This window comes from Ovis canadensis, chromosome 2, assembly GCF_042477335.2.
Source record: "Ovis canadensis isolate MfBH-ARS-UI-01 breed Bighorn chromosome 2, ARS-UI_OviCan_v2, whole genome shotgun sequence".
Lineage (NCBI taxonomy): Eukaryota > Metazoa > Chordata > Mammalia > Artiodactyla > Bovidae > Ovis > Ovis canadensis.
In genome coordinates, this window is record NC_091246.1 from 49423087 (window position 1) to 49433701 (window position 10615).

Below are 10615 nucleotides of genomic sequence, written 5' to 3' on the forward strand. Positions count from 1 at the left end.
GCCAATTCAGCCATGACTCAGGAGAACTGAGTATTATTCAATTAACTTTTTCCTTAAAAAAATTAAGGAAAATCTTTTCCACATGCTACTACTCATACAATTTAGGTCTGTGATTTCCCTGCCTCCTCCGAGGCAGCCCTCAGGCGTAATACTGGAGCCTCAGAGAACATCAGTGATCATACAAAGTCTCTTCTACTCACCAAGGAAAGAGGGAAATTCATGCCTGACACAAAACCTGTCTCTTAGAAACCCTTCCCCCTTGTGTCAGCTCAGGACAAGAGGTTTTCATGTGGATACCAGTTGGCACTTATGAATTTGTTGAAGAACTGTGTGGGCAAAGCCCTCTGGAGGATACACACTGCTCTTCAGAAATGCAACACAAGGATCCTTTCTTGTTGGGCTAATGATGCCTGATTTTGATGACCTTTGAGATGTCTTTATTTCATGTCATCACACACAGTAGCTGACTGCCCTTTCTCATGTGTGCATCTGTGTGTGTGTGTGTGTTAGTCTCTCAGTAGTATCTGACTCTTTGCAAGCACATGGATTGTAGCTCCTCTATCCATGGAATTCTCCAAGCAAGAATACCGGAGTGGGCTGCCATTCCCTTCTCCAGGGGCTCTTCCCAACCCAAGGATCAAGCCTTTGTCTCCTGCATTGCGGATGGATTCTTTACTACTGAGACACCTGGGAAGCCCACCCTTCCCCATATCCCGCCGCAAAGAGCCTGTAGGTTCTAGTCCCAAAAGGTGGCTTTAGCCTTGCATTGAACTTTTCCTTCCAAATTTACACTACTGTAATAACAAACTACTGTAATAATGGGGAAAGTCTGAAACTTGGCAAGAGCGATTTTATGGCACCACACAAATCACCTAGGAGTCTTATTAAAATGCAGATTCTGATTCAGTAGGTCTGGGATGGGACTCAAGAATTTGCGTTTCTAAGAAATCTCAAGTGATGCTGATACTGCTGATCCCTAGACCAGACTTTAAGGAGTAAGAAATCAGAAGACAAACATGGACAATTCTCCCAGAATGCAAAAGAAATAGTTACAGAGATAAAAAATGGTGAAAGAAAAATTGGAGAACCAATAGCTGCAATGGAGTTTCTGCATATAGATGAGAACAGGGGAGATAAAGAAAAAAATTGAAATTGCATAAATGTGTCAACTTTAGGAAAACATATTAGTATAATTCATCATACCAGTAAGGCAAAGCAGAAATATCACAAAAATTTTTGATAGGTGACAAACATCACTTGAAAAAATTCAATATTCCATCATCATCAATCATCGTTATCTCAAGAAGCAAAATATTTTCTTAAGGTGACAAATGTATTTTATAAAATCAAAGTCATTGGGATTCTTAATGATCCATTCCATTCACATAAGTAACCAGAAGTGTTATTAACACTGTTCTGCAAATCCTAATCCAGCCAACCAAATACAAAAATGAAATTAGAGGTGATATTAATGAGGGTTATGTTCAATTTTATGTAATCATTGGCTTAAACAAAATAGCAATGTCTTTCACACTCGCCTAAGTTGGAGGGAGCAGACCCGGCTGGCGTAGCAGCAATTCTAGGACTCCAGAGACCCAGACCTTCCAGGTCTCTGCTCAGTCCTCACCGAGGTGGCTCTCATACTGTAGCTCTATTATAGCTGTCACACATATTTGATGTCTCGGACCTCATGAATATTTAGTGCTTCCTTGGTCCTTCGGTCCTTCCCATCAACGTAAGGCCTGTACATGCTCTACTAACTTTATCTGTAATATGTCACACTGCTGCTTGTTTCTATTGTTCTCTGAGTCAGAGACTAAAATTTTTAATAGCATAGTAATCACATCGTACAAAATAAGTATGTCATTTTAACAAATAAGGCTAAATTAGAAAAATAAACGTATGATAATAACAAGGAATGTTTTAAAATGAGTGATAATATAAACGCATCCAAACAATTGTTAAATTGTATCATAAAAGGGCAAAAGATTTAACAGTATGCTAGCAGCTTAAGAAAAGACAGATTAGTGCAGAAAATAAAGTTCTGAAATAATCTCAACTGTATATAAAAAGTAGTATACAATGCTAATGCTATTGTTTCTAAATCAATGAGAAAAAGATGTCTGGTGGTGCAACTTGCTAACCACACAGGAACACTTAAAATTAGGTGCCTACTTCACATCATTCACAAATTCCAGATAAATTAAAGTTATAAATGGAAAAATAAAGCCATAAAACTATGACAAGAAAACACAGGTACATTTAAATAATCTTGGGTTGGGAAAAAAAATTAAACCTGCCAACAAAGATGAAACAAAAAATTCATTAACTTGACTTAATTTTAAAGATACATATAAATCTTTTAAAAAGGCAAAACATGGAACTGGAATAATGAAGTAAGGAGGACCTAGCTAGCCTTGTTCTTCATTAGGTCTGCAAAGATGAGCTGGTGATCTCACCAAACTCACACTAGTTTTGCCTCTGTGCTAGCTAGAAGTTGATATGCATATGTAAATTTTACTTATTCAAAAAGTATACAGTCAACGTGGATGAACCTTAAAAACATTATGCTAAAATGAAAGGAGTCAGACCTGAGAGGCCACATGTTGTAAGATTCTTTGTTAATGAAAAGTCCAGAATAAGTAAATCCATAGACTGAAAGCAGGTTAGTGGTAGCTGGGGACTAAGGTGAGAGATGAATGGGGTGTGACTCCTAATGTATTCTTTGGGGTGATGAAATGTTCTGGAATTAGTGCTGATGGTTGCATAACTTTGTGAATATACTAAAAACCATTGAACTGTACACTTTGAAGGGCGAATTTTATGGTATGTGAACTATATCTCATGTGCTTAAAAAGTAAATATTGCAATTCACTACTGAGAGTGGGCTCAGTTCTCAGCTGACCCTGTTGAGTTAAAAGAACTTTGTCACATAGCAAGTTGCCACTGGCTATTTTGCATATGGTAATGTATGTTTCCAAGCTACTCTCTCAGTTTGCCTCACCTTCCCTCCCACACTGTAAGTCTGTTCTCTGTGTCTGCATCTCCATTGCTGCCCTGCAGATAGGTTTATTAGTACCATCTTTCTAGATCCCATGTGCTCGTGCTCATGCTAAGTCACCTCAGGCATGTCCGGCTCTTTGCAATCTCACAGACTGTAACCTGCCAGGTTCCTCTGTCCATAGGCTTCTCCAGGCAAGAACACTGGAATGGGTTGCCATTCCTTTCTCCAGAGAATCTTCCCAACCCAGGGATCAAACCCAAGTCTCTTTCTGTTTCCTGCATTGCCAGGTAGATTCTTTACCACTGGCACCACCTGGGAAGCCCTCTAGATTCCATACACATGCATTGATATACAATATTTGTCTTTCTATTTCTGACTTAACTTTACTCTGTACAACAGGCTCTAAGTTCATCTACCTCACTAGGACTGACTCAAATGAATTCTTTTTTAAAGCTGTACGGCAGAAACCAACACAATATTGTAAAGTAAATATCTTGAAAAAAAACTTTTTTTAAAAAAGAACTACTTTAGGGTGTCATAATACCTGGTGCCTGAATAAGACTCCCTAAAGGGATTTTTACATTCTGATGGCCAGGGTGGATTCACCAGGGATATGCTTCCTCACTTTACAATGCTGGCTCCAGAGAAGCTCTCCTTCATTATGATGAGTCAACCCAAACATCCACTATCAGGTTATATCTAGCCAAGCATCTTCCCAGCAACTCAAGAAATTCTGCATTTAGTTTACATATTTGAGTGAGTCTGCTTAGCTTCCAGTGGGTGGGTTTGGCCATCTGTGGTTTTCAGAGCATTTCCGAGCTTTTGGTTCCTAAACCATGGCCATGAGCTCACAAGGACTGGGATTCTCTCCAGAACTCCCCATCACTTTCCAGCAACTCAGTGTCATGGGCTTTTGGTCAACTTGATATCATGTAAGTTACAGATATGGCTTCCCCTGGGGAAGAAACCTTAGAGAGTAATCTGTCTCACCACCCTAACTCTTGCCTCCTACAATCACTACTAGGTCCAGAAAGGAGAAAAAGTCATCCCTAGGTCACCCAACAAATCAGTGAGGAAACTAGAATCAAATAATTAAGTTTCTGTATCCCAGTCCCCAAAGCACATGTGGTTGTATACCCAATCATTTCTGTTGCAATATCAGCCGGAGCAACTCCACTTCCATTTAAATAGTCTCTCACAAAGTGAAAAGAGAATGGAACAGCACAAGACCAGCACCAGGACAAGGGTCTTAACCCTTTCAGGATGCTCCTGATAATGTTAGCAACTTGAAAGCCACACTCAGGAGAGCCTTCTCAGGCAGATACTGCTGTGAACATGCACTTTCTCCAGGTTCCCAATGATTATACAAGCTTATCCTTGTCCATAAATGAATCAGTAGGAGGGATCCAACTATCTGCAGAGCACATAAAATACTGTTACAGGAAGGAAGCATCCTTCTTCTTCGTCTCCCTGTCAATGCACCAGTTTCTCCTATGATGTCAGGTGCCCTTTCATTCATTCACTCATTCACTCATTCAACCACAAACACTTCTTAAACATCTACAGTGTACCTGGCCCTGTGCTGTCACAGAGACATGGAGATGGGTCAAGCATATACTTGCCTTCAAGGGGCTTGCAGTCCACTGGGAGACGTTTCTGTCTGATCAGCGCTGATGGAAGTGGAAAGGCTAGAGTCAGAGAGCTTGTGCAGAGCACTAGAGACAACGGTGAGGTCATAATTTGGGGGTCAGGAAGGCTTTACAATGTTGATGCCATTTAAGATGCATCTTGAAAGGCTTCAAATGGCAGAGAATGGCGGGAAGCTTTATTGACAAAAGGAACAAGTGAGCAAAGGCACGAAGTATGATAATTATTACTATTACTACTATTATTGTTATTCCCCTTTAACAGAGGAAATGACTAAGGCAAAGAGGGGTAAAATAACTTGCCCAAGATCACACAGCTAGTAAGAGGTATAGCTGGTCTTCAAACCTAGATCCTCTGTCAGAAGAATGTACTCTCTGCTTCATGTCTGTCTCCCTACTACCCTAGGGGCCAAATCTGTGTCTAGTCCCTGAAGTCTGTTCTCTTAAATGCTGCGCTCTCACTGTAGTGAGGATGAATGGTAGGAGATGGAGGCAGGAGCCAGGTAGTAAAGAACCTTGACTACCAGGCTCTGAATTCAGGACTTGATGAAGATTTAACATAAGCCAACAGGGGAATTCCCTGGCAGCCCAGTGTTTGGACTCTGTGCTTTGATGTTATTTAGTTGCTAAGTCGTGTTCGCCTCTGCGACTCCATGGACAGTAGCCCACTAGGCTACTCTCTCCATGGGATTTCCCAGACAAGAATACTAGAGTGTGTTGCCAATTCCTTCTCCAAGGGATCTTCTTGACCCAGGTACCAAACCCACATCTCCTGCATTGGCAGGCAGATTTTTCTGAGCCACTAGGAAAGCCCTTTCATTGTGAAAGCCCAGGCTCAATCCCTGATCAAGAAACTAAGATCCCACAAGCTGCGCCATGAACCTAGAATCCAGGAAAGATTTCCTGGGAAAGGGAAAATGAAAGTTAAAACTCCTTTGCTTTGTGTCAAGATGGGCGCTAGCAGATAATCTGAGAAGTGGTGAGTGGGACAATGCCCTAAAGGGTTAATTCTTCCTCCATGTGATAGTCTCAAACATCTGGCTCTTTTCTGTGCTCTAAATTTGGAACAACTAGCTATCCACTTCCTCCTAATCAAGATAAGGTCTGGGTCGAGAATCCAGGCAATTGTGCTAGGTCATTTAATTGCCTTCCTCTTGAAAACCTTGAGCCAGCCATAGGGAAATTCTCTGGCCAAGGCAAAGAATAAAGGTCAATGACATGTCGCATCCTGATGCCTTTTACAGAGCCCAGGAGCCACAGGAGAAATCAATTCCAGTCAAATGAGTTGTGAAATTCTTTTAAAAAGGAGAGCCAATATTTTAAGATTCTCTAGGTCATGGAAAAATATACACTAAGAACATGAAAACAATACCAAGTGACTCCAACAGCACATAATTTACTTCTCATTGTTGTCTAAATAAAACCAAACTAATTCAATCAGGGACTATGTTCCCTAACCCACCATAAAATGATCATTATGAAGTATTAATGGGAAAAAATAAGATTACCAGTGACTCCTACTTTTCCTGGCTGCCCAGAATTTTGTTATTAACCACACTTTCTTTTTCAAAGTTCTTTTTTTTTTTTCCTGACTATAAAAGCTGTACATATTCATTGTTAAAATTTCGGAAAATAAGGAGAAAAACAAAGAAATAAAAATCACTGTAACTCACCATAAATAACTCAGTTTTTCTTCTTACAAAAATTGAAGCTACACTGTATGAATTTTATTTTGTTTTTTCACTTAGCATTTATCAGTAGCTTGATCCTATACACACAATATCCTTCAAATATGTCATTTTTATCATTTGTACCAGATCGGTCAGTGTGAATGTGCCATAATTAATTTAACTAGTCATCTGTCTGTGGACAATCAGGCTGTTTCCAGTCTTCTAATTCTATAAATGAGTGTGCAAAGTGTCCTGATACAAATACAGTAAGTCCCTTACTTGTGGGTGCAAGCTCAGTCATTCTGACTCTTTGCAACCCCATGGACTATAGCCCACCAGGCTCCTCTGTCCATGGGATTTTCCAGGCAAGAATACTGGAGTGGGTTGCTATTTCCTATTCCAGGAGATCTTTCTGATCCAGGGATCAAACCCACAGCTCTGGCATCTCCTGCAGAGGCAGACGGATTCCTTACCACGAGTGCCACCTAGGAAGCCAGTCCCTTACATAGGAGAGTTCAAACTGCAAATTTTCCAAGTTGCAACTATGCCCAGTTGTTGTACTGGGATACTGTACAGTATCTCAAGGTACTGTATGATAAGATTTAAATGTTTTCTTTATTTTTTGTGTTTGGTTTTTTGTTTTGTATTGTGTGAAAAGTATTATAAACCTACTAGAGTACAGTATAGTACCATATAACTGACTGTGTTAATCGAGTACCTAGGTTAACTTTTGAACAAATTGGACTTAAAAACACACTCTCAGAATGGAACTTGTTTGTATGTAGGGGACTTACTCTATCTTTGTCCTACTCTTCAAAGGTCTTTTTTTAAAGTAAAATTAATAAAGCAAGGGATATGAAAAACTTAAGATTCTTGATAGATACTGCTAAATTGCCTCTGTTTGTTTAACAAATATTAATTTGGTGCCCAATGCCAAGCATGGTTCTGGGCCCTGGAAATACAACAGAGAATAAGACAAACTTTCTGCCCTATGCTCTAACATGGTACCAGCTTATCTTCCCACCAGCATATATGAGAATGCCTGGCTTCTCCTCCCCTCCAGCATGATACTCTTTTAAGAATCAACCTTGGGTAACCCAATAGTCAAAAAATTGTTCTGTCAACCATTGTTTTAATTTGCTATTTTCTGATTAAGGTACTTTCCCATAGATGTAACAATCATCTCCATTTGTGTGCATGAATTGCTTGGTCATGTTCTTTTTGTATTAAGACATTTGCCTCTTCTTGTTGGCAAAAGCTTTTAATATGCTCTAGATGTTACTTTGCTGCCTGCCATATTTTATGAATATTTTTCATTTGCATTCTGGGTATCTATGGTACTTTCTAACTTCATCTAGCAAATCCTGAGACCACCCCAGGCATCAGGGATGGAGTTGTGGACAGAAACACACGTGGTCTCTGATGAAATTGGCAGCACCATGGGAGAGACAGACCTGCTTTATGAGAGAATGAGGCAAGAGAGTGAAGTATACAGTGCGAGGACCTGTCTGGTAGCTGAGAGGTGGCAGGTGTCTTAGAGAGAGCTTCTCAGGGATGGAGGCTAACAAAAGGAAGTATCCAGGGAGTAATTGTCAAGAAAAACCTGAGAGTGAGGGAAGCATAACAAGAGTGCGGAGGTAATGTTGGGTAAAGTCTAACTGGCTCTTGATCCATGGCTGGCTTGGGACCATAAATTGCACAGCAGAGCTTCTTTCCTTGAGGTGAGAGTGGGCGGCCTTTTGTGGACCCATTCACCCAGTCAGATCATGGCTAGAAGATGCTTGTGGAGGGTGGGGGTATGTGGCCTCCTTGGTAAGTGGCTTCCCAGAAGAGGCAGCTGTGGTTGTCAGCAGTAAGGGCTGCTGGAGCTGGAGCTGGAGGCAGGAGCCTGGAGAAGGCGTCATCGTGGGGCACAGTTTTGTGTCCTACCCATGGCAGAGAAGCAGAAAGGCCAGGAGAGGTGTGGGGAGGGCAGGAGACGTGCTCATGTTGTCAGTTAGAGATCACTTTGGCTTTAGTTTGGAGAATGGACTGCAAGAGTCCAGAATGACTAGTTTTGGGGCTTGCGAAATACTTGATCCCTCATCTTGAAGAGTTGCTGTGACCGTGATTAGCACACCGAAGAGAAATCCTGTAACACAGAAACCTGATTAACATTGTTCAAATCCACATTTCTCAAGAAATCACAGAGGAATAGATGAGTAGAAAGAACAGCCTAACCATACAAAGTGTCAACTCCCAAGTGAGAGACAGAGGCCTAGACACAGTCAGAGAAATAGGTATACTGAAAATATATTTAGGAACTGAAAACCACAGGACTTAATTGAAGATTGATTACAGAGCAAGAGGGAGGGAAATGTCAAGGACAACTCCTGGATTTCTAATCTGAGCATCTGGATGGTAATGCGTCATTCTTGGAGAAGGACTGGGTCTGAGATCAAGCGGAAGGCTGAGTATGAGGGGTGAGGAAAGGATCATACATTTGCAAATAAATGTTATCCTTAGATATTTTAAGTTAATAAATGCCAGTGAAATTTGGAGCCCTGAGAAGAGCCCTGGACTAAAGACTTGGGTTCTTGATCCAGTTCTACTAACAAATAGAGAAGGTCAAAACAGCCCTGAAAAAATAAAGAGAATAAGTCCTATTCTAAATGCTTCACACTGTTGTCATTCTGATCAACTAAATGGATAGAAGTTAAAAAATAGATAAACAGCAAGGACCTGCTGTATAGCACAGGCTTCCCAGGGGGCTCAGTAGTAAAGAACTCTACCTGCAATGCAGGAGATGCAGGAAATGCAGGTTTGCTCCCTGGATTGGAAAGATCCCCTGGAGGAGGGCATGGCAACTCACTCTAGTATTCTTCCCTGGAGAATCCTATGGACAGAGGGGCCTGGCAGGCTTTAGTCCAGAGGGTTGCAAAAAGTCGGATATGACTGAAGCAACTGAGCATGCACATATGCATGCACTGTAGGGCACAGGGAAATATATTCAATATTTGTAATAACTAACAGTGGAAAAGAATCTGAAAAAGAATATATCTATATATCTCTCTCTATATATATCTGAATCACTTTACTGTACACCTGAAACAAATACAGCATTGTAAATCAACTGTAATTTAAAAACAGGCACTAAATTAAATTGTAGACTGCAAGGCAAACACAAAGCTATTATTGTGATTATCACTAGCAGTCATTAGGGGTGCCTCAGCCATGATGCCCCAAGGAATTAAGTCAGAAAAGGACAGAAGGTCTATAGACCCAGAGACATAAATTTGGGGGTGGTGGCTACGATATAAAACCAATTACACAACTTCACTTATTATCATTCCAACAACATGCTTTTTCAGACAGGAATTTTTTTCCTGTCGTTAATGTCTCTCCCTCTCTCTCTTACTCACCCAGTGCTTTCAACCAGGGTCACCCCACCCCCTTCAAACTCTGCTCTCAAGAAATCATCCACTGAAGGGCATTAAAGAAAAATTGCCAGTAATACCTGCAGTGTTTTATTCTCAGGGCATGTGCCCCTGCTCAGCAGAGAATCAAATCCTCCGCCAGAAGTGGGGCTTCCTAGTGGTGGAATTGGGGCACACGCAGAGAGGGACTGAAAGTGAGAGAAGCCAGTCACAAAGGGCCAAATACTGCAGGATTCCACTTCTGTGATGGAGATTGAGTGTGGAAGTCACAGAGACAGAAAGCAGAAGGGGTTGCCAGGGGCTGGGGGTGATGGAGGGCAAGCATTTGATGGGTACAGAGTTTCAGTTCTGCAAAACGAAAAGAGTTTTGGAGATGAATGGTAGTGATGTTTGTACAACAGTGTGAATAATGCTTAAAAATGGTTAGTCAGGATGGCAAATTTTATGTGTATTTTACCATAATAATAATAAAGAAGCATTGAGGAGATTCAGGGTCACATCACTACACATTCGTCAAAACCCTTAGAATGTGCAATACCATGAACCCTGATGTAACCTATGGACTCTGGGTGATAGTGATGTGTCAGGGAAGGTTCTTCCATTACAACAAATATACAGATGACCCTTGAACAACACCAGGTCTAAGGGCACTGATCTCTGCACAGTTGAAAATCAGAGTATAACTTATGGTCAGCTCTCCAGATCCGAGATTCCTCTGTTATGGTGCCTCTACATTTGGCAATCCTATAGTACTATAGTATTTACTATTGAAAAATATCCACACATAAGTGGACCCATGTAGTTCAAACCTATGTTGTTCAAGGGCCAACTCTGGTGCTGGGTGCTGACAGTGAGAAAGGCTGTGCGTGTGTAGGGGCG